The sequence below is a fragment of the Pseudophryne corroboree genome, chromosome 5, assembly GCF_028390025.1.
Source record: "Pseudophryne corroboree isolate aPseCor3 chromosome 5, aPseCor3.hap2, whole genome shotgun sequence".
In the NCBI taxonomy this organism is placed as follows: domain Eukaryota; kingdom Metazoa; phylum Chordata; class Amphibia; order Anura; family Myobatrachidae; genus Pseudophryne; species Pseudophryne corroboree.
Window position 1 is genome coordinate 589,122,820 of NC_086448.1, and position 23,990 is coordinate 589,146,809.

The following is a 23,990-nucleotide window of genomic DNA, read 5'->3' on the forward strand; positions in this document are numbered from 1 at the left end:
AGAGTATTAGAACCAGATTATCAAACACCCGCTGCTGTGTGTGTCAGCAAGCCGTAACACTGCACAGGAACTGTCAGGGAGCGTTTCATTTCTCCCTCCTCTCTTCCCTCCATTCCCAACCGCAGCAGCACACAGTATTAGCCGTATGCAGATACACTGTGTCAAACTGTCACTAAGCCCTGCTGCTAACCAATCGCAGAGCTCCTCTCATATATATCGGCGCTGGAAACGGCTGAGATGGACACGGCGATTGGTTCTGCCACCCAGTGTAGCGATTGGCAGTGACTGTATGTGGGCGGGGCCCGGGTAATGCAGGTTAGTGCAGCAGCAGCAGCGGTTTCCTGTGTACTGTGCAGTAGATTGTTATTAGTCCGTTACCATTGTTCTTACCGTACATGTGCAAGGTATGTACACCACCTGTCTGTGTGTGGCCGCCCGGCTGCAGGACGTGCTATCTATTATTCACATCATTTTTATTGTATTGTTTATCAAATACCATTCAAATGTAACCTGTGGCTTTCCATGTGCTATAGTACTAGAAGTCTCAGCAAGCCCTGATTTATAATTGGTGTAAGGTCGTGAACTAGTGTATGCCTAGTAATAGCATCCCATATTGTTGGAAAACGTTAGAGCTGCATGTATATTTGTATATAGCCACATGAGGCTACTGATGTGTTCATTTGGACAATTTTGGATATTTGCCCAATAAAGTTAATTGTTACTCTGATGTTGCTTTGTATGTTAGTACATAAGTGAATGCTTGGTCCGTCCCCATCACAACCTACACAAGTGTATAAAGATTTTGGCAAAAAGTTGGGAAATTTTGGTACACTTGCCTAACATAAGTTAACTCATAAATATAAAGTAAACTATATCTATCTGTCCCGTGTTCTGAACTTATTCAGATTGTATATTTGCTTTGTGTTATGTGTTTATGAATGTTATGTTTTTCTGAGTATCTCAAATTGTTATTCCTATAGTAGTAGCTACAGTGTTGTTTTGTGCCATTAAAGCTGTGATCAAAATGGGTTCCTGTCGGTTTTAAACTGTGACATAATGGATTTTGATTTGCTTTCTAAAGCTGGGTACACATTAGACTATGGGGGGGTAATTTTATCGCCAGGGGCTATCCTATTAGCCCCAGTGCGACAGGCTTCACCCCCCCACTTTTGTCGGCACTTATTGCGGATTATGCTGGGTGTGCCTAATCCGCAATAAGCTGGTGCTGGAACCGCAATAACACGAGGGATCAGGGATTTATCCCCAATCCCATGTGTTTTTGCACGATCGTGGGTCCGTTTTCACCCGATGAAAATGAACAGTAATTGGATACCGCGATAATGACCATTGGCCATTAATTGCGATGTCCGTCTGTTTTCACCTGCCGAATACAGATTGGCTCTAATTGGAAACCACCTTTTTATATTGCCAAATATATTTTTCTGACAAGGGGCCCAATTCAGACTTGATCGCTGTTGTGCGAATTCACACAGTGACCTATTATCAAATGACTGTGTGTGAGTATGCACCGCAATGCGCAGGCGCGTTGCCAAACAGCGACAGGATGGTGAGAAAATTTTGATTGCAGGGTGATTGGAAGAGGACGTTTGTGGGTGATAACTGACCATTTACTGGGTGTTTTCGGAAAAACGTTGGCGTTCCCAATCGTTTTCAGTGCGTGTGTGTAACGTCAGCTCTGGCCTCGAACAGCCTGTTTGTATCCCACTGTAGGAATCTGTCTTGGGCTACACACAGACTGGAGAAATCATTCGATGGTGAGTGAGTTGTGAATGGATTTGCAGATGTCCGCTGTCTGGCACAATTTTTGCACGGCATACATATGCATTCTCACACTTGCATGGGGTGGGTTTTCACTCTCCCTGGGTGGCGACTATGTGATCGCAGACCTCTGAAAATGTGCAGCACAGCGATCAGGTCTGAATTAGGCCCTAGGTTTGTAAAAATGGGGGTCATTCCGAGTTGTTCGCAAGCAGTTTTTGGTCGCAGCGCAGCGATCAGGTAAAAAAAGGCACTTCTACGCATGCGGCGCAATGCGCACGAGCGTCGTACTATTACAACGACCGATGTAGTTTCACACAAGGTCTAGCAAAGCTGTTCAGTCGCACTGCTGGCCGCAGAGTGATTGACAGGAAGAGGGCGTTTCTGGGTGTCAACTGACCATTTTCAGGGAGTGTGCGTAAAAACGCAGGCGTGGCTGGGGAAACGCAGTTGTGGCTGGCCGAACGCAGGGCGTGTTCGTGATGTCAAAACAGGAACTGATTAGTCTGAAGTGATCGCAAGCTAGGAGTAGGTCTGGAGCTACTCTGAAACTGCACAAAAATATTTTGTAGCCGTTCTGCGATCCTTTCGTTTGCACTTCTTCTAAGATAAGATACACTCCCAGAGGGCGACGGCTTAGCGTTTGCACGGCTGCTAAAAGTAGCTAGCGAGCAAACAACTCTGAATGACCCCCTATATGTTGGCCTTATCATCTAGCAGTGATGGGGAACCTTTGGCACTCTAGCTGTTGTTGAACTACACATAGCAGCAAGCCCTGCTACAGTTTTGCTATTTGGCCATGCTAAAACAGTTGGAGTGCCAAAGGTTCCCCATCGCTGTACCGGTTTTCCCTCCCTCCTAAGTGTCTTTTGTTTGGTCATCCCATCCCATCCAAATTATATATTGTGCGGTTGGGCAATACATCCTTCAGTGTGTATGGTTGACTGGTATATCATTATATCGGTCATGTTGTCGGCTGGGATAAACCTTAGGCTGTGTACACATTTGAATATCAGTAATTATCTGCCACGTGGGATACTGGAAACTTTCTAAGCAAGAGACACAAAATGTTAAATGATACACAATGCAACATTGTTACTAGTGATTTATTTTTTTTAGTCATGACTATCAGATTTGATGGTAAACACACATCTACATTAACAATGGTTACAGCAATCATTTCTCATATGGGGACATATGTATCAAAGGTGTGGTACCCAAACTTTGGCCTCAAGGTGCACTAACTGTCCTGGCTCTCAGTATGACCATGCTTGGCCACAGGTGACTGTGGGGCTAATTTAGGTTGGGTCGCAAATCGCGATCCACCTGGAATTTTTGCAATCGCTCCGCGGGCGCATGCGCAGGGCCCCCATGTGCCCGCATTTACTCTTGATGACCCGCAGTAATTCCGAATGCCTCTGCCTGACTGACAGGCAGAGGTGGTTGCGGGGTGGCATCGCTCCTTTTCCAAGGCGACGATGGAGCGCTGCGGGGGTGGCGGCTTATGAATGGGGCGTGGCAGCAGCATTATCGGGGGGGGGGGGTCGCTGCATGACTTCACACACAGCCGTCTCGATCAAAAAGATGACGGCGGCCCTCCTGCCGTCGCAGCCAGGCTGCGCCGGGAGTAGGCTTCCTTAATTTCTGCATCCACGAACTAAGTGAGGCGTGATTGCAATTAGTGCGTGGTCGCAGATGGGGGGGGCGGTGGTTAGCATGCTGGGTGGCCTTGCCCTGTGGTTGGCGGCCCCCAGCATGCGAGTCAAAGGATTGCAAATTCTGCTGAAAAGCAGAATTTGGAATTCTTACTGAATAGGGTCCTTAATTAGTACCTTAGTCAATATAATGTAACCATCTGTGCTGAGCTGTAGATATCTTTAAAACCTGCACTGTTAGTGATCCTTGTGGACCAAGTTTGGAAAACACTCTATCAAAGTTTGGAGAGAGATAAAGTGTGGCCCAATCAGATCCTAACTATCATTTTCCAAACAAAGCCTGTAAACTGACAGGAGCTGAATAACTGGTGCTTTATCTTTCCCCAAGCTTTGATACATACACCCCATGATATGTTGCTACTTATGGATACAGTGACCCCTGATGGAGCAAGCCACACTTAAGTCTGTCCATCAAACAGCCACAAGCTGCCTTATACAGTAATTGGTGATAGAGCTCCAGTTAAACATAGACCTAGCCATAGGGATTCAGGCTGATTCTGACTTGGGAGCAAAACAAAAAAGCAAGTACTGTAGCTGTACACCTGGACATACATGTTACATTGCAAGGGGTTTAATTTACACTGCAGTTTATATTTGAGTTTGGACATACCCCTCTCAAATTTAAATCTCTTTACGCATTTTTAAATATGCCCCACTTGCAATGCAGCATATGCCAAGGTGCATAGGGGTAAATGTATTACCAGACACTGATCATGCCAGTAATACCCCTTTCACACGGCCTGAGGTGAGTCGCACCCGGTTGCCTGACACGGGAGCTCCCAGGGTGAGATCCGCCTCAGGCACTTTTCACACCGCAGTCAGCAGCCTGGCATATTGCTGGGTTGCTGATGTCAGTGGTGACATGGCGGGGGCGATGTTTGGAGATCACATGATCTCCAAGCGCTGCCTTTACACAGAGAGTGAAGGGAAATGGGTTGCATCGACCCTGCTCCCGTTGACACCACACAAATCACGACCTGGGTTGAAATATAGGGTCACTCATCCCGGTATTTCAACCCTGGCACCTTTCACACCGCACATGAACATGTGTTATGCGCCTTCATGTGCCAATAACCCGTGTTCAGTGGTGGCAGTGTGAAAGGGGTGTAATACTCTTCCTGCTTAGCCTCTATACTGAGGTGAAGCAGGAAGCATTTCAACAAGATGTAGCAACATCTTGTTTGCCAGAGTGGGAGAGTCAAAGCTCTGCCCTCCAGCGATCCTTGTCAGCCTCCACAGCACCAGGCTGATGCGCTGTCTCCACTCCTGGCCGGCTCCAGTGCGCATGCACAAGATCTCGCTACTATTGCGAGATCTCCCGTGCACAGTCCTGAGCCAACAGCTGTCGCAATTGGTAGTTGTAGGTATTGGAACGGTCAGTGCCACTGACCATTCTTACATTGCCCCTGCACATCGGCATGCTATCTTACAGATAGCAGCGGCGATAATGCCAGGGGGTGCATACCTCCCCTGTCACCTTTCTCGCACCGCTGCTCATTAATACATGGGGGAGAAGCGGTATCCGTGCACATAACATGCGCTGATACCACTTCACCATAATAGAGGATAATAAGATTTTACTCACCGGTAAATCTATTTCTCGTAGTCCGTAGTGGATGCTGGGAACTCCGTAAGGACCATGGGGAATAGACGGGCTCCGCAGGAGACTGGGCACTCTAAAAGAAAGATTAGGTACTATCTGGTGTGCACTGGCTCCTCCCTCTATGCCCCTCCTCCAGACCTCAGTTAGGATACTGTGCCCGGAAGAGCTGACACAATAAGGAAGGATTTTGAATCCCGGGTAAGACTCATACCAGCCACACCAATCACACCGTATAACTCGTGATACTATACCCAGTTAACAGTATGAAATATAACTGAGCCTCTCAACAGATGGCTCAACAATAACCCTTTAGTTAGGCAATAACTATATACAAATATTGCAGACAATCCGCACTTGGGATGGGCGCCCAGCATCCACTACGGACTACGAGAAATAGATTTACCGGTGAGTAAAATCTTATTTTCTCTGACGTCCTAGTGGATGCTGGGAACTCCGTAAGGACCATGGGGATTATACCAAAGCTCCCAAACGGGCGGGAGAGTGCGGATGACTCTGCAGCACCGAATGAGAGAACTCAAGGTCCTCCTCAGCCAGGGTATCAAATTTGTAGAATTTAGCAAACGTGTTTGCCCCTGACCAAGCTGCAGCTCGGCAAAGTTGTAAAGCCGAGACCCCTCAGACAGCCGCCCAAGATGAGCCCACTTTCCTCGTGGAATGGGCTGTTACTGATTTAGGATGCGGCAATCCAGCCGCAGAATGCTCCAGCTGAATTGTGCTACAAATTCAGCGAGCAATAGTCTGCTTAGAAGCAGGAGCACCTATTTTGTTGGGTGCCTACAGGATAAAAAAACGAGTCAGTTTTCCTGACTCCAGCCGTCCTGGAAATATACATTTTTAAGGCCCTGACTACGTCCAGTAACTTGGAATCTTCCAAGTCCCTAGTAGCCGCAGGCACTACAATAGGTTGGTTCAAGTGAAAAGCTGATACCACCTTAGGGAGAAACTGGGGACGAGTCCTCAATTCTGCCCTATCCATATGGAAAATCAGATAAGGGCTTTTACATGACAAAGCCGCCAATTCTGACACACGCCTGGCCGAAGCCAAGGCCAATAACATGACCACTTTCCACGTGAGATATTTCAAATCCACAGTTTTAAGTGGCTCGAACCAATGTGATTTTAAGAAACTCAACACCACGTTGAGATCCCAAGGTGCCACAGAAGGCACAAAAAAGGGGCTGAATATGTAGCACTCCCTTTACAAATGTCTGAACTCCAGGCAGTGAAGCCAGTTCTTTCTGGAAGAAAATCGACAGAGCCGAAATCTGGACCTTAATGGAACCCAAATTTAGGCCCATAGTCACTCCTGACTGTAGGAAGTGCAGAAAACGACCCAGCTGAAATTCCTCTGTTGGGGCCTTTCTGGCCTCACACCACGCAACATATTTTCGCCAAATACGGTGATAATGGTTTGCGGTTACTTCTTTCCTGGCTTTTATCAGCGTAGGAATGACTTCCTCCGGAATGCCCTTTTGCTTTAGGATCCGGAATTCAACCGCCATGCCGTCCAACGCAGCCGCGGTAAGTCTTGAAACAGACAGGCCCCTGCTGTAGCAGATCCTGTCTGAGCGGTAGAGGCCATGGGTCCTCTGATATTATTTCTTGAAGTTCTGGGTACCAAGCTCTTCTTGGCCCATCCGGAACCACGAGTATCGTTCTTACTCCTCGTTTTCTTATTATTCTCAGTACCTTTTGGTATGAGAGGCAGAGGAGGGAATACATAAACCGACTGGTACACCCACGGTGTCACTAGAGCGTCCACAGCTATTGCCTGAGGGTCCCTTGACCTGGCGCAATATCTAGTTTTTTGTTTAGGCGGGACGCCATCATGTCCACCTGTGGCCTTTCCCAACGGTTTACCAACAGTTGGAAGACTTCTGGATGAAGTCCCCACTCTCCCGGGTGTCGGTCGTGTCTGCTGAGGAAGTCTGCTTCCCAGTTGTCCACTCCCGGAATGAACACTGCTGACAGTGCTAAGACGTGATTTTCCGCCCATCGGAGAATCCTTGTGGCTTCTGCCATCGCCATCCTGCTTCTTGTGCCGCCCTGTCGGTTTACATGGGCGACTGCCGTGATGTTGTCTGATTGGATCAGTACCGGCTGGTTTTGAAGCAGAGGCCTTGCCAGACTTAGGGCATTGTAAATGGCCCTCCGTTCCAGAATATTTATGTGTAAGGACGACTCCTGACTTGACCAAAGTCCTTTGGAAATTTCTTCCCTGTGTGACTGCCCCCCAGCCTCGAAGGCTGGCATCCGTGGTTACCAGGACCCAGTCCTGTATGCCGAATCTGCGGCCCTCTTGAAGATGAGCACTCTGCAGCCACCACAGTAGAGATACCCTGGTCCTTGGAGACAGGGTTATCAGCCGATGCATCTGAAGATGCGATTCCGACCACTTGTCCAAGAGGTCCCACTGAAAGGTTCTTGCATGGAACCTGCCGAATGGAATTTTGCTTCGTAAGAAGCTACCATTTTTCCCAGGACTCGTGTGCAGTGATGCACCGATACCTGTTTTGGTTTCAGGAGGTCTCTGACTAGAGATGACAGCTCCTTGGCTTTCTCCTGCGGGAGAAACACTTTTTTCTGTTCTGTGTCCAGAACCATCCCCAGGAACAGCAGGCGTGTGGTAGGAACCAGCTGTGACTTTGGAATGTATAGAATCCATCCGTGCTGTTGTAGCACTTCCCGAGATAGTGCTACTCCGACCAACAACTGCTCCATGGACCTTGCCTTTATAAGGAGATCGTCCAAGTACGGGATAATTAAAAACTCCCTTTTTTCGAAGGAGTATCATCATTTCGGCCATTACCTTGGTAAAGACCCTCGGTGCCGTGGACAGTCCAAACGGCAGTGATTGGAATTGGTAATGGCAATCCTGTACCACAAATCTGAGGTACTCCTGGTGAGGATGGTAAATGGGGACATGTAGGTAAGCATCCTTGATGTCCAGGGATACCATGTAATCCCCCTCCTCCAGGCTTGCAATAACCGCCCTGAGCGATTCCATCTTGAACTTGAATTTTTTAATGTATGTGTTCAAGGACTTCAACTTTAAAATGGGTCTCACCGAACCGTCCGGTTTCGGTACCACAAACAGTGTGGAATAGTAACCCCGTCCTTGTTGAAGTAGGGGCACCTTGACTATCACCTGCTGGGAATACAGCTTGTGAATTGCCTCTAGTACAGCCTCCCTGCCTGAGGGAGTTGTCGGCAAGGCAGATTTGAGGAAACGGCGGGGGGGAGACGCCTCGAATTCCAGCCTGTACCCCTGAGATACTACTTGAAGGATCCAGGGATCCACCTGTGAGCGAGCCCACTGATCGCTGACATTTTTGAGGCGGCCCCCCACCGTACCTGGCTACGCCTGTGGAGCCCCCGCGTCATGCGGTGGACTCAGAGGAAGCGGGGGAAGAATTTTGATTCTGGGAACTGGCTGACTGGTGCAGCTTTTTCCCTCTTCCCTCGTCTCTGTGCAGAAAGAAAGCGCCTTTGATCCGCTTGCTTTTCTGAAGCCGAAAGGACTGTACCTGATAATACAGTGCTTTCTTAGGCTGTGAGGAAACCTGAGGTAAAAAATTTTCTTCCCAGCTGTTGCTGTGGATACGAGGTCCCAGAGACCATCCCCAAACAATTCCTCACCCTTATAAGGCTCTATGTGCCTTTTAAAGTCAGCATCACCTGTCCAGTGTCGGGTCTCTAATACCCTCCTGACAGAATGGACATTGCATTAATTCTGGATGCCAGCCGGCAAAATATCCCTCTGTGCATCCCTCATATATAAGACGACGTCTTATGTTCGCAAAATAGTATCCCTGTTTGACAGGGTTACAGGCCACGCTGCAGCAGCACTATCTGCAGGTCTCAGTCTAGTACCTGAGTGTGTAAATACAGACTTCAGGATAGCCTCCTGCATTTTATCAGCAGGTACCTTCAAAGTGGCCGTATCCTAAGACGGCAGTGCCACCTTTTTTGACAAACGTGTGAGCGCCTTATCCACCCTAGGGGATATCTCACAGCGTAACTTATCCTCTGGCGGGAAAAGGTATCAGTAACTTTTTAGAAATTACCAGTTTCTTATCGGGGGAACCCACGCTTTTTCACACTTCATTCACTCATTTGATGGGGGAACAAAACACTGCCTGCTTTTTCTCCCCAAACATAAAACCCTTTTTTAGTGGTACTTGGGTTAATGTCAGAAATGTGTAACACATTTTTTATTGCCGGGATCATGTAACGGATGTTCCTAGTGGATTGTGTATATGTCTCAACCTCATCGACACTGGAGTCAGACTCCGTGTCGACATCTGTGTCTGCCATCTGAGGGAGCGGGCGTTTTTGAGCCCCTGATGGCCTTTGAGACGCCTGGGCAGGCGCGGGCTGAGAAGCCGGCTGTCCTATAGCTGTTACGTCATCCAGCCTTTTATGTAAGGAGTTGACACTGTCGGTTAATACCTTCCACCTATCCATCCACTCTGGTGTCGGCCCACAGGGGGCGACATCCCATTTATCGGCATCTGCTCCGCCTCCACATAAGCCTCCTCATCAAACATGTCGACACAGCCGTACCGACACACCTCACACACACAGGGAATGCTCTGACTGAGGACAGGACCCCACACAGCCCTTTGAGGAGACAGAGAGAGAGTATGCCAGCACACACCAGAGCGCTATATAATGTAGGGATAAACACTATCACTGAGTGAGTTTTCCCCAATAGCTGCTTGTATAAACAATATTGCGCCTAAATTTAGTGCCCCCCCTCTCTTTTTAACCCTTTGAGCCTGAAAACTACAGGGGAGAGCCTGGGGAGCCGTCTTCCAGCTACACTGTGAAGAGAAAATGGCGCCAGTGTGCCGAGGGAGATAGCTCCGCCCCTTTTTCGCGGACTTTTCTCCCGCTTTTTTATGGATTCTGGCAGGGGTAATTATCACATATATAGCCTCTGGGGCTATATATTGTGATTATTTTGCCAGCCAAGGTGTTTTTATTGCTGCTCAGGGCGCCCCCCCCCCCCCCCCCCCCCCCCCCCAGCGCCCTGCACCCTCAGTGACCGGAGTGTGAAGTGTGTATGAGGAGCAATGGCGCACAGCTGCAGTGCTGTGCGCTACCTTGGTGAAGACTGAAGTCTTCTGCCGCCGATTTTCCGGACCATCTTCATGCTTCTGGCTCTGTAAGGGGGACGGCGGCGCGGCTCCGGGAACGAACACCAAGGACGGGTCCTGCGGTCGATCCCTCTGGAGCTAATGGTGTCCAGTAGCCTAAGAAGCCCAAGCTAGCTGCAAGCAGGTAGGTTTGCTTCTTCTCCCCTTAGTCCCTCGTTGCAGTGAGCCTGTTGCCAGCAGGTCTCACTGTAAAATAAAAAACCTAACATATATTTTCTGTCTAGGAGCTCAGGAGAGCCCCTAGTGTGCATCCAGCTCGGCCGGGCACAGAAATCTAACTGAGGTCTGGAGGAGGGGCATAGAGGGAGGAGCCAGTGCACACCAGATAGTACCTAATCTTTCTTTTAGAGTGCCCAGTCTCCTGCGGAGCCCGTCTATTCCCCATGGTCCTTACGGAGTTCCCAGCATCCACTAGGACGTCAGAGAAAATACATTTACCCCATAGTTGTCTGCTTTTCTTCTGCTGTGCATCAAACAAAGAATCTGTCCCAAGTGAGTACAGTTCTTAACAGGCAGGTCCCATGCAGGTGCACCAAGAGGGGAGTGGGTGTGGGGCAGACATGAATTACCTGGGCCTTGGTCTGTTTGAGTGTTCTGTCACTCTGTGCAGCTGCTGGTGCCCTACCTGTGCAACAGCCAGCGCCACCCGTGTGGCCACAGGGCTGGGAAAACTCTTTTTGACAGTTTTTCAGGGAGTTTGGCCACGTCTCCCCAGGTTTGGCCATACCCCTTTAGTACCTGGGTCTGTAGCCACTCTCGGCAACCCAGGTTCCATGCTATAGTGTCCTTAGGTCACTGACACATTCTGTGGGACTGTCTCCAATGAAGGAATGCTCTATACACGGGGTTGCCGTAATCTTTGAAGACACCTATAATTTGCACAGGTTCTGTGGCTGATTAAAGCCAGGTAAAATGCACACTTGATTTTAGCCAGCTGCAGGACCTGTGTCATTTTTACTTTAGGTCAGGCATGTACAAACTGCGGCCCTCCAGTTGTTGAGAAACTACACATCCCAGCATGCCCTGACACAGCTTTAGCATTCTCGGGCAGCAAAACTGTGTCAAGGCATGCTGGGATATGTAGTTTCTCAACAGCTGAAGGGCCGCAGTTTGGACATGCCTGTTTTAGGTGTTCCTGATTAAAAGTATATTATGGGAAATCTACTTAAAGACAGACTGTTCCTGACACTTGGCACAAGGGTGCAGATCAATTTCCAATTCGGTCACACACACGCTCAGTGCGATATTATGTCAATTGCACAGTATTACTGCTGTTCTCTTGGCATGTGCCTCCAGCATACTATTTGAATTAATGTTCCTCATTGATCAGAATGTAGTTTGCGAACATATCTTTAAACAGAATCTGTATGCCTGTGGTCACGATTCCAACAGGGATGAGGTAAATTATCTACCCCCAACCCTCCCTTACTGCAGCCTAATCCTAACCTCCCTCCCTAGTGCTTAAACCTGACCCCCCCCCCCCCCCCCCTCCCTTTCTGCTGCCTAACCCTTTCCCCCTTAGTGCCTAAACCTAACTCCCTCCTTTACATTTTAAGGGTATCCTGTTTTTTGGGGATAATTTCCCTCAAAACGTGTATAATAAATATGCCCCAAAAATATAACTATAACCCGTGAGGGACTTTATGTAGAACACTAGACAGGATCCACTTGTACTGTAGCTCACACCCTGGCTGAGGCTTTGTAGGGAAGGTAATGAGACTTTACAGGGTACATTTTCAGAGACCAGGGGGTGCTGCAAGGGAAGGGGGCAGCAGGACAAAGGGGAGCTGAGGGATAAGAGGTGTGGAACGTATGAAGTGGGAGGTGAGGAGGGCACAGGGCTGGTCCCAGGGGAGGAGCCATCCCACAGTAACTAGCCACACAATGTAGGGGTTGGTACTGGGTGCAGGGGGTGGGATGGGGAGGACCCTGGAGGCAGGCAGAAAGGGGATTATCTCCAGATCCAGTACTTTCACTGGTGCCTCTCAATTATTTTTTTTGGGGGAGGGGACGTGTCGCCCCCCTCTCCCCGTTCCAGCTCCTATGCGTGACGTTAGGCTATGTACACACTAGTAGGATGTGCGCCACATGCAATATTGTATACAATTTCCCGACATACAATATCCGGCATACACACTATACGATATCGGGCATACACATTATACGATGAAACGGTAAGATAAGATGAAATAATATCTTATGGGGCTGGAGATGTTTTTAAGGGAGCACAAGGAGGAGTAGGAGGCGGACCTCAGCGCCCTAAAATCGTATGGTTGTATGTACACACTATAAAAAAAGCTCACTGTATTGCACCGTCAAGACTGCATGCAGGTCAGATGTATGTCAAATGTGACCCGTGGGGCCATGCACTATATGATAAATCGTGTGTACACACTATGCAATATTGTAAACAATCATACAATATCAGCAATATTGTATGCAATATCTCATAGTGTATATGCAGCCTTAAGGCTGGTACACACTACCCGATTCTGGAATACCGGCGATGGACGACTATATCGTTCAACAATAACGTTCAGTAACGTCACTGCAGGCTTTCCCAAACATGCAGCTCAGTCTGACATTGCCCGATTTTCACTTGCGATTTCCCTTGAACTCCCCGGAGCCCAGCACTACCGATTTTGACTAACTTTTCTTGAGATATGGACTATGTGTGCTTACGATTTTGGCTTATGTGAGATGTCATTGACATGTGAGATGAACTAGATAGTACACCGATCTAGCAAGGATTGACTTGCCTGCACAGTCTATCTTTCTCTAACGTCCTAGAGGATGCTGGGACTCCGTAAGGACCATGGGGAATAGACGGGCTCCGCAGGAGGCACGGGCACTTTAAGAAAGACTTTGGACTCTGGGTGTGCACTGGCTCCTCCCTCTATGCCCCTCCTCCAGACCCCAGTTTTAGACTGTGCCCAGAGGAGAATGGGTGCACTGCAGGGAGCTCTCCTGAGTTTCCTGCTTAGAAAGCATTTTTGTTAGGATTTTTTCTCTTTTTCAGGGAGGACTTCTGGCAACAGGCTTCCTGCATCGAGGGACTGAGGAGAGAGGAGCAGACCTACTTTAATGTTAGGCTCTGTTTCTTAGGCTACTGGACACCAATAGCTCCAGAGGGAATGGAACGCAGGTCTCACCCTCGCCGTTCGTCCCAGTGCCGCGCCGCCGTCCTCCTCGCAGAGCCGGAAGATAGAAGCCGGGTGAGTATGTGAAGAAAGAAGACTTCAGAGGCGGCAGAAGACTTCAGATCTTCATAGAGGTAACGCACAGCAGTAACGCTGTGCGCCATTGCTCCCACACAGCATACACACGGCAGTCACTGTAAGGGTGCAGGGCGCAGGGCCCTGGGCAGCAATAAGGACCTCCAAATCTGGCTTAAATAGTGATATACAGGCTAGGCACTGTATATATGAGACCCCCGCCAGTTTTTTTACATTTTTCAGCGGGACCGAAGCCCGCCGCTGAGGGGGCGGAGCTTGTTCCTCAGCACTCACCAGCGCCATTTTCTCCACAGCACACCGCTGAGAGGAAGCTCCCCGGACTCTCCCCTGCTTACCACGGTGAAAGAGGGTTTTTAAGAAGGGGGGGCACATAATTTGGCGCAAAATAGATGATAACAGCGCTATCTGGGTAAACATATTGTGTTTTTTCTCTGGGTCATTAGCGCTGGGTGTGTGCTGGCATACTCTCTCTCTGTCTCTCCAAAGGGCCTTACGGGGGAACTGTCTTCAGATAATAGGATTCCCTGAGTGTGTGGTGTGTCAGTACGCGTGTGTCGGCATGTCTGAGGTAGAAGGCTCTCCTAGGGAGGAGGTGGAGCAAATGACTGTGGTGTCTCCGTCGGCAACACCGACACCTGACTGGTTGGATTTGTGGAATGTGTTAAGTGCTAATGTGAATTTATTGCACAAAAGGTTGGACAAAGCTGAGTCCAAGGGATGTACAGGGTGTCAAGCCCTGCCTGCCCCTATGTCACAGGGACCTTCGGGGTCTCAAAAGCGCCCACTATCCCAAATAGTAGACACGGATACCGACACGGATTCTGACTCCAGTGTTGACTACGATGATGCAAAGTTACAGCCAAAATTGGCTAAAAGTATTCAATATATGATTATTGCAATAAAAGATGTTTTGCATATCACAGAGGACCCCCCCTGTCCCTGACACGAGGGCTCACATGTATAAGGAAAAGAAACCTGAGGTAACCTTTCCCCCGTCTCAGGAGCTGAACGAGTTATTTGAAAAGGCTTGGGAATCTCCAGACAAAAAACTGCAGATTCCCAAAAGGATTCTTATGGCGCATCCTTTCCCGAATAAGGACAGGATACGGTGGGAATCCGCCCCAACGGTGGACAAAACGTTGACGCGCTTGTCCAAAAAGGTAGCGCTGCCATCCCAAGATACGGCTACCCTCTGGGATCCTGCTGATCGCAAGCAGGAGACTACCTTGAAGTCCATTTACACACATTCTGGTACCTTACTCAGACTGGCGATAGCGTTGGCTTGGGTTTGTAGCGCTGTAATAGCGTGGACAGATACCTTATCGGCGGAAATTGATACCCTGGATAAGGATACCATGTTATTGACCCTGGGTCATATTAAAGATGCTGTCTTATATATGAGAGATGCTCAAAGAGACATTGGCCTACTGGGTTCTAGAGTCAACGCTATGGCGATTTCTGCTAGACGAGTCCTATGGACCCGGCAATGGACAGGTGATGCCGACTCAAAGAGGCATATGGAGGTTTTACCTTACAGGGGTGAGGAATTGTTTGGGGAAGGTCTCTCTGACCTGGTCTCCACAGCTACGGCAGGTAAATCAAATTTTTTGCCTTATATTCCCTCACAGCCTAAGAAAGCGCCACATTATCAGATGCAGTCCTTTCGGTCAAATAGAAACAAGAGAGTACGAGGATCGTCCTTTCTTGCCAGAGGTAAGGGCAGAGTGAAAAAGCTGCCTACCACATCTAGTTCCCAGGAGCAGAAGTCCTCCCCGGCCTCTACAAAATCTACCGCATGATGCTGGGGCTCCGCTGAGGGAGTCCGCCCCAGTGGGGGCACGTCTTCGACTTTTCAGCCACCTCTGGGTTCACTCACAGGTGGATCCCTGGGCAATAGAAATTGTTTCCCAGGGGTACAAGCTGGAATTCGAAGAGGTGCCTCCTCACCGGTTTTTCAAATCGGCCCTGCCAGCTTCTCCCCCAGAAAGGGAGATAGTTTTAAATGCGATTCACAAATTGTGTCTTCAACAGGTGGTGGTCAAAGTTCCCCTGCATCAACAAGGGAAGGGGTATTACTCAACCCTGTTTGTAGTCCCGAAACCGGATGGTTCGGTCAGACCCATTCTAAATTTAAAATCCTTGAACCTATACTTGAAAAGGTTCAAGATGGAATCGCTCAGAGCGATCATCGCCAGCCTAGAAGGGGGGGATTTTATGGTATCACTGGACATAAAGGATGCATACCTTCATGTTCCCATTTATCCACCTCATCAGGCGTACCTGAGATTTGTGGTACAGGAGTGTCATTACCAATTTTAGACGTTGCCGTTTGGGCTTTCCACGGCCCCGAGGATTTTCACCAAGGTAATGGCGGAGATGATGGTGCTCCTGCGCAAGCAGGGTGTCACAATTATCCCGTACTTGGACGATCTCCTCCAAAAGCGAGATCACGAGAGCAGTTGTTGAACAGCGTGTCACTTTCAATGAAGGTGTTGCAGCAACACGGCTGGATTCTCAATATCCCAAAGTCACAGTTGGTTCCTACGACTCGTTTGACCTTCTTAGGCATGATTCTGGATACGGACCAGAAAAGGGTTTATCTTCCGATAGAAAAGGCCCAGGAACTCATGACTCTGGTCAGGGACCTATTGAAGCCAAAACAGGTGTCAGTGCATCACTGCACTCGAGTCCTGGGAAAGATGGTGGCATCTTACGAGGCCATTCCCTTCGGCAGGTTCCATGCGAGGACTTTCCAATGGGACCTACTGGACAAGTGGTCCGGGTCACATCTACAGATTCATCAGTTGATCACCCTGTCCCCCAGGGCCAGGGTATCTCTCCTGTGGTGGCTGCAGAGTGCTCACCTACTAGAGGGTCGCAGGTTCGGCATTCAGGATTGGATTCTGGTAACCACGGACGCTAGCCTCCGAGGTTGGGGAGCAGTCACACAGGGAAGAAACTTCCAAGGTCTTTGGTCAAGCCAGGAGACTTGTCTTTACATCAACGTCCTGGAGCTGAGGGTCATATACAACGCCCTTCGTCAAGCGGAGACTTTGCTTCGCGATCTACTGGTTCTGATTCAGTCAGACAACATCACCGCAGTGGCTCATGTAAACCGCCAAGGCGGCACAAGGAGCAGAGTGGCAATGACGGAAGCCACCAGGATTCTTCGCTGGGCGGAAAATCATGTCAGCGCACTGTCAGCAGTGTTCATTCCGGGGGTGGACAGCTGGGAAGCAGACTTCCTCAGCAGACACGACCTTGGCTTCGGCTAGGCGAGTGTCGGAGTTGGCGGCTTTGTCTCACAAAAGTCCCTATCTGGTTTTCCATGTGGATAGAGCAGAATTGCAGACTCGTCCTCAATTCTTGCCAAAGGTGGTTTCATCTTTTCATATGAACCAACTTGTTGTGGTGCCTGTGGCTACGCGAGACTTGGAGGATTCCGAGTCCCTTAATGTAGTCAGGGCTTTGAAAATTTACGTGGCCAGAACGGCTCGGGTCAGAAAAACAGAGGCACTGTTTGTCCTGTATGCAGCCAACAAGGTTGGAGCTCCTGCTTCTAAGCAGACTATTGCTCGCTGGATCTGTAACACAATTCAGCAGGCTCATTCTACGGCTGGATTGCCGTTCACAAAATCGGTTTAGGCCCATTCCACTAGGAAGGTGGGCTCTTCTTGGGCGGCTGCCCGAGGCGTCTCGGCATTACAGTTGTGCCGAGCAGCTACCTGGTCGGGTTCAAACACCTTTGCAAAGTTTTACAAGTTTGATACCCTGGCTGAGGAGGACCTTGTGTTTGCTCAATCGGTGCTGCAGAGTCATCCGCACTCTCCCGCCCGTTTGGGAGCTTTGGTATAATCCCCATGGTCCTTACGGAGTCCCCAGCATCCTCTAGGACGTAAGAGAAAATAAGATTTTAAACCTACCGGTAAATCTTTTTCTCCTAGTCCGTAGAGGATGCTGGGCGCCCGTCCCAGTGCGGACTGCTTCTGCAAGACTTGTATATAGTTATTGCTTACATAAGGGTTATGTTACAGTTTTGTACAGTCTCTGACTGAGGCTGTGTGGTTTCATGCTGTTAACTGGTTCGTATTACCCGAGTTATACGGTGTGAATGGTCTGGGCTGGTATGAATCTTGCCCTTGGATTAACAAAAATCCTTTCCTCGTACTGTCCGTCACCTCTGGGCACAGTTTCTCTAACTGAGGTCTGGAGGAGGGGCATAGAGGGAGGAGCCAGTGCACACCCATACCTAAAGTTCTTTTTTAGTGCCCATGTCTCCTGCGCAGCCCGTCTATCCCCATGGTCCTTACGGAGTCCCCAGCATCCTCTACGGACTAGGAGAAAAAGATTTACCGGTAGGTTTAAAATCTTATTTTTTCTTTTAACCAACAAGTACTGTATTTCCAATCAACATTTTTCTCACAAACTGTGTGTTGTGAAAACATTGTTTTCACATGACTGAAAAAAGTATTGGCTGTACGGAATCTTAAGTCAGCACTTCAGCTGAGCATAAGTAATAGGCAATTGTAACAGGTCATATTTTAGAAAAGTTAGTGTTTCAAATCTGTATTTTAAAAATAAATAAAAAAAACCACATCATTACTATCTTCAATAATCAGAGGTTGTCATCTGTTTCAGACTAGGAAAGATAATAAGGAATATTTCCAGAGTTAAAAAAAAAAAAAAATGCACTGCCGGATGCGTGTTTACTGTGCAGCGGATGTAATTTCCCTCCCACGATTAAGAAATGGTTTGCTTTATTGGAATACATATGTTTTACCGGCAGCCAGGATCACGGCTGTCGTGATCCTGACAGCGGGATCCCGGCCACCAGTATGCCGACAGCGGGGAGAGTGCTAAAAAGACTCTTGCGGTCTCACTGCGCATGCCACTCTGGACACCCCCAGAGGGAGAAAAACCTGTGGGGCCGGTAATCTGGCGCCGGAATTTCACCGCCTGTCAGGATTCCGGCATTGGCATTGTCACCTCCGGGATTCCGACAGGTGGTCTCGTGATCGCATCCCGCTGTATTGGTTTCTTCATGTCAGTTGATGAAATAATTATGAGAGCACTAGATATATCTGCTGAATTCACTGCCACTTGGATCTAATGGATAGAATTTAAAGGTTCTTGTGCTTAAAAGTACCTAATATCATCTCCCAATGCCCCCTTGTTCAGTGGTGCTTGAAAGTATGTGAACCCTACAGAATTTTCTATATTTCTCCTGAAATTTGGCCTAAAACTACCTCAGATCTTCACACAAGTTCTAAAAGTAGATAGATTGAACCAAATCAAACAAATGAGACAAAACAAAATGAGAAGTGCTAATTTTTTTATTGAGGAAAATGATCCTATATCACATATCTATGAATGGCAAAAGTTTGTGAACCTTTGCTTTCAGTATCTGGTATGACCCCCTTGTGCAGCAATAACTGCATGTAACTGTTTCCGGTAAATGTTGATTAGCCCTGAACATCGGCTTGGTGGAATTTTATCCCATTTCTCCGTACAAAACAATTTTTTCTTAGTTATGTTGGTGGGTTTCCTCCCCTGAACTGCTCGCTTCAGGTCCTTCCACAACATTTATCGATTGGATTAAGGTCAGGACTTTGACTTAGCCATTCCAAAACTTTAAGTTTATTCTTCTTTAACCATTCATTGGTTGAATGACTTGTGTGCTGTAGGTCTTTGCTGCATGACCCACGTTCTATTGAGATGCAGCTCATGGACAGATGTCCAGACATTTTCCTTTAGAACATAGGTTCTAAAACTCGGTCCTCAGCACCCCACACAGTGCATGTTTTGCATGTAACCCAGCAGGTGCACAGGTGTATTAATTACTCACTGGCAAATTTTAAAAGGTCCATAGGTGGAGCTAATTATTTCTCTTGTGATTCCGTGAGGAGACCTGCAAAACATGCACTGTGTGGGGTCCTGAGGACCGAGTTTGAGAACCTATGCTTTAGAATATTCAGGCCCAAACCATGATAGCACCACCACCTTGTTTCTCAGACGGTATGAAGTTTTTATGCTGGAATGCAGTGTTCTCCTTTCTCCAAACATAACATTTCTCATTTAAACCAAAAAGCTTTATTTTGGAATCATCTGTCCACAAAACATTGTTCTAGTAGCTTTCTGGCTTGTCCAGGTGATCTTTAGCAAACAGCAGACGGGCAGCAATGTTCTTTTTGGAGAGCTGCAGCCTTCTCCTTGCAATTGAATCCTGCATGCACACCATTGTGTCCCTCTGATGGTGGACTCATGAACATTACAATTAGCTAATGTGAGAGGCTGTCAGTTACTTGTACCCCTTTCACATCGCACAAATAACCCGGTATCGACACGGCATATTGCCGTGTCAAAACGGGTCAGTGTGCAATGTGAAAGCACCTTTGCCGAATTAGCGGGTCGCCTGACCCGGTAATTCAACCCGGTTAAAAAGAAGGGTTATTACTGGGCTGAATACCGGGTCAGGTGCAGTGTGAATGGGAGCCGTTTCGATGCGACACGGTTCCCATTCACAGCATAGGGAGAGGCGGCGCAGGAGATGAGCTCATCTCCCAGCGCCGCCTCCACCCCCGCCCCTGCTGCTGCTGCGCCCCCCGCTGCTATGGCATCCGACCCGGTATATTGCCGGGTCGGAAAGCCAGCACAGGAGAGCAAATGCCGGATCCCACCCGGTAAGGACACGTTTCTCTTACCGGGTAGGATCCGGCATTTGCGATCTGAAAGCAGCATTAGTGGTGACCATGGGTTCCTTTGTGACCTTGCAAACTATTAGACACCTTGCTCTTGGCGTGATCTTTGTTAGTCAACCACTGCCGGGGAGGGTAATAATGGCACTTTGTCTGACTGTTGATTGGGGAAGTCCAAACTCTTAAGAGATGGTTTTGTATCCTTTTTCAGCCTGATGAGCATCAACAACTGTGTTGTGAACATCAGACTTTGATAGATCCCTATTCTTTTTTGAAAAGACAAACTGTCCACTCACAGCTGATTGTCATCCCATAGATTGAATTTACCTGACTCTAATTTCACCCTCAAAATATCTGGTAAACCTAAAGGGTTACATACTTTTGCCACTCACAGATATGTAAAAATTACATAATTTTCCTCAATCATTTTTGCACATCCTAACTTATTTTGTCTCATTTGTTTGCTGTGGTTCTCTTTATCTACTTTGTATGAAAATTTGAGGTAATTTTAGGCCAAATTTCAACAGATATATAGAAAATTATGAAGGGTTCACAAACTTTTACACCACAGTATGCATGGAGTTCATCAGACTGTTATTTAAATTGGTTTTGTGTTTTTTTTTTTTTTTTTTGGCATGCTATGTATTTTTATATATAATAGTATTGTGCAAGGTCTCTGGGTTCTGCTACTCTACCCTTCGACCTTTCTTGTTCTAGTTACCCAATTCTTCACTCTTATATTGTTGGACAATTGTTGTGGTGGTTTGTGCATAATTCTGTCCACATATGGTAAACTGAACAATTGTCTGTTTCTTTTATATACTGGTGGTGTATCTTACAGTTTATTGTATATGAACTACTATCTTGTAACGTGGATTTCTTTCATAACAAAGCTAAAAAAATAAATAAAACAAATTGAAATCTCCTATCTATCTATCTATCTATCTATCTATCTATCTATCTATCTATCTATCTATCTATCTATCTATCTATCAATAATAATAATGTCCAAATTGTGAGGTAGTAATTCCATGTATCTTAATATTTGGCACCATTTGATTGAATGTGGCACCTTGCTTTACATGCAGTGTCTCGCCGACACGCAGATACTTTAGATGAGTGTAGATCAGTGGTTCTCAAACTCCGTCCTTAAGCTAGGCATACACTAGACCATTATCTGACAGGTTTTGTCAATTTTCCAGTGTTTGAGAGAAAATAGTCGATTGTCATTTGCTCTCGTCCATAACCATATTTACATTCCAACCAACCAGATATGGCAGATAATTATACAGTGTATGCCCATCTTTAGGACTCCACACAGTTCACATTTTCCAGAACACCTAGCAGGCACCCATGTGTATTCTTTACTCAGTGATACATTTTTAAAGGATCTGTGAGGAGGCCTGGAAAATGTGATTTGTTTGGGGTCCTAAGGACCGAGTTTGAGAACCACTTCTGTAGATGAATGGTGGTCACCTACTGTAGATTGTGAAAGATTGACAGCTGAGGTAGTGGCATGGGTCATAGGGTCGACATGCATTAGGTCAACAGTCATTAGGTCGACCACTATTGGTCGACAGTGACTAGGTCGACATGAAAAAGGTCGAAATGAGGTTTTTTTTTTAAAACTTTTTTTGGTGTTTTTGTTCATCGTAAAGTGATGGGGAATCCCAGTTAGTGCACCGTGTCTGCTCTTCGTGCAAGGTGTCTCGCTCCACTACCGTGGTGCTCGGCACAAGTTACTATTCCCAAATGTAGTCCACGTGGATCGTAAAGTATAAAAAAAAAAGTATAAAAATAATAATTTTAAACATGCGTGTCGACCTAGTAACCTTGTCGACCAATATTGGTCGACCTAATGACCGTATACCGGGGTAGTCAGCTATTCAGCTTTATATGGATCTCCAGCATTTAAAAATGGAATCAGAATCTGTTAGCAGGGTTCCCAACATGGTTTTCATAAACTAAGATTTCTGTAAAAGTTTTAACACCATTCAAAAAAGTCTGTAGGAAACAAAATTGCACCACTCAATCATGGGTTTAGTTACAGTAAAGGATGTTATACATAAATATGTAGTACTAGGTGATACATCGTGCCCTACGCCCGTTCTTCACACTGTTGTAAGGGGCCCCCTTAACCCTGCACGCCCTTGTGGCGTGCAATATTTGTATTATATGGAGTATTACCTCCAATCATAATTGTGTGAGTGGTTAAATATTGCATGGACAAAGGGCGTGCAATGGTTAAGGGGTCGTAGCTCCTTGCAACGGCGTGAACAACGCACGTAGGGCCTGATGAATCACCCAGTAGGTGCTGTGGTTGGGGGAGGGGGTCTGTGGGTGCCGCGGATGGGGGAGGGGCAGTTGCGGGGGTGCCATGGGTGGGGGAGGGTCTGGTGCGGTGTTGACGTAGGTGGGTGCCGCAGGTGGGGGTCTGGAGTCACCACGGGTGGAGGAGGAGCGGTTGCGGGGGTACCGCAGGTGGTGGAGGGGGTGTGTGGGGGTGCAGCGGATGGAGCCCAGAGGTACTGCGAGTGGGGGAGGGGCAGGTAATGCTTCTCCTCCTGGAAGCAGCTAAGCTGCTATCCTCCCTTTGGCAGTGGCTCTCCCAGAGACTTGCACAGCAGCCAAGCAGCCACTCACTATTGTTAGCGCCGATGTCCCAATGCGCCGCATTACAGGGAAGAAGATGCACTCAATAAACTACAGCTCCCAGCAGGCCTTAGTGCCGGAATGCTTCAGCGCTAAGGGCAGCTGGGAGCTGTAGTTGATTTAGTGCATCTACTTCCCCGTAATGCGGCGCGTTGGGACACCGTCGCTAAAAATAGTGACTGGCTGGCAGAACTGACTGACTCGCTGAATCAATGTAAAAGGTGACAGTGCTGTTCAGTGTCAGTGACACAGCACTGTCACCTTTTACATTGATTCAGCGTCCAGACATTACCCTCCGTGATATCACCCACTCTATCCATTACATTAGCCATCTCGGGGCTTCCAGGCCGGCAGCCCAGGTGCTGTGTTGCGGAGTCAGGGCCGCTGAGGAACTGGGCACGGCTGTGGCAGGGAGACACTTCTGTGACACCACATGCAGAGGAGGCTCCGGGGCTCAGAGAGTATGCGGCATAGGGAGGGCCGCTTTCATACATATCTATGCCGGTGGCTGCAGCAGCTTTTGTTCCACCTGCGCCGCGGCTAGGGAGTGGGGACTGTTGATGCTGGAGGGAGCAGGCGGACTGGCAGCAGGACATAGGACGCTGCAGAAAAAAGGATTTTGTTTTCCCCTATCTACAGCGCAGAGACTTGCTGCAGTGGCATACCCTCCAACTGTACCTTTTTGGCAGGTATAGTACCTTTTTTTTTGTGGTCTCTACCGATTTTTGTCTCTCCAGACTTCCATTGAAAGTATAGGAAAAGGGGCGTGACCACACCACTTTACCCGTGGCCATGCCCCCTTTTCGAATTTGTACCGATTTTTTTTTTTTTTAATGTGTAAATTGTTGGAGGGTATGTTGCTGCAGATGCAGTGGGCCTATTTTGGGGTGTGGACCTGGAGCTGCAGCTCCATCAGCTCTATTGTTAATCCTGCTTAGGGGTGACAATCAACCATCAATGATTCCTAATCATTGATGGTTTACGGCCGTTGTTGAATAGGTTTTCCATCGATGGGAGAGAACCAGATGGTTTCTCCCCATCGATGGCTTAAACTAAACAATTCGTTTATTTTTTTTTAAAGATGCTGGGAGACTGAGCATAGCTCTGCCCCCAGCACCATTGAAGCC

General features: G+C 47.9%; 1 protein-coding gene across 3 annotated transcripts in view; it reads left to right on the top strand.

The window, feature by feature from the left end:
- The first annotated feature begins 203 nt into the window (after positions 1-203).
- The window catches only part of RTTN (rotatin), a 660,131-nt gene continuing 636,344 nt past the window's right edge, over positions 204-23,990 (top strand). For 2 of the 3 annotated variants that reach the window (XM_063923386.1, XM_063923388.1), the window contains exon 1: positions 322-404. The gene's annotated coding sequence lies outside the window, so the exon portion shown is untranslated. The other variant, XM_063923387.1, reaches the window with a different exon arrangement.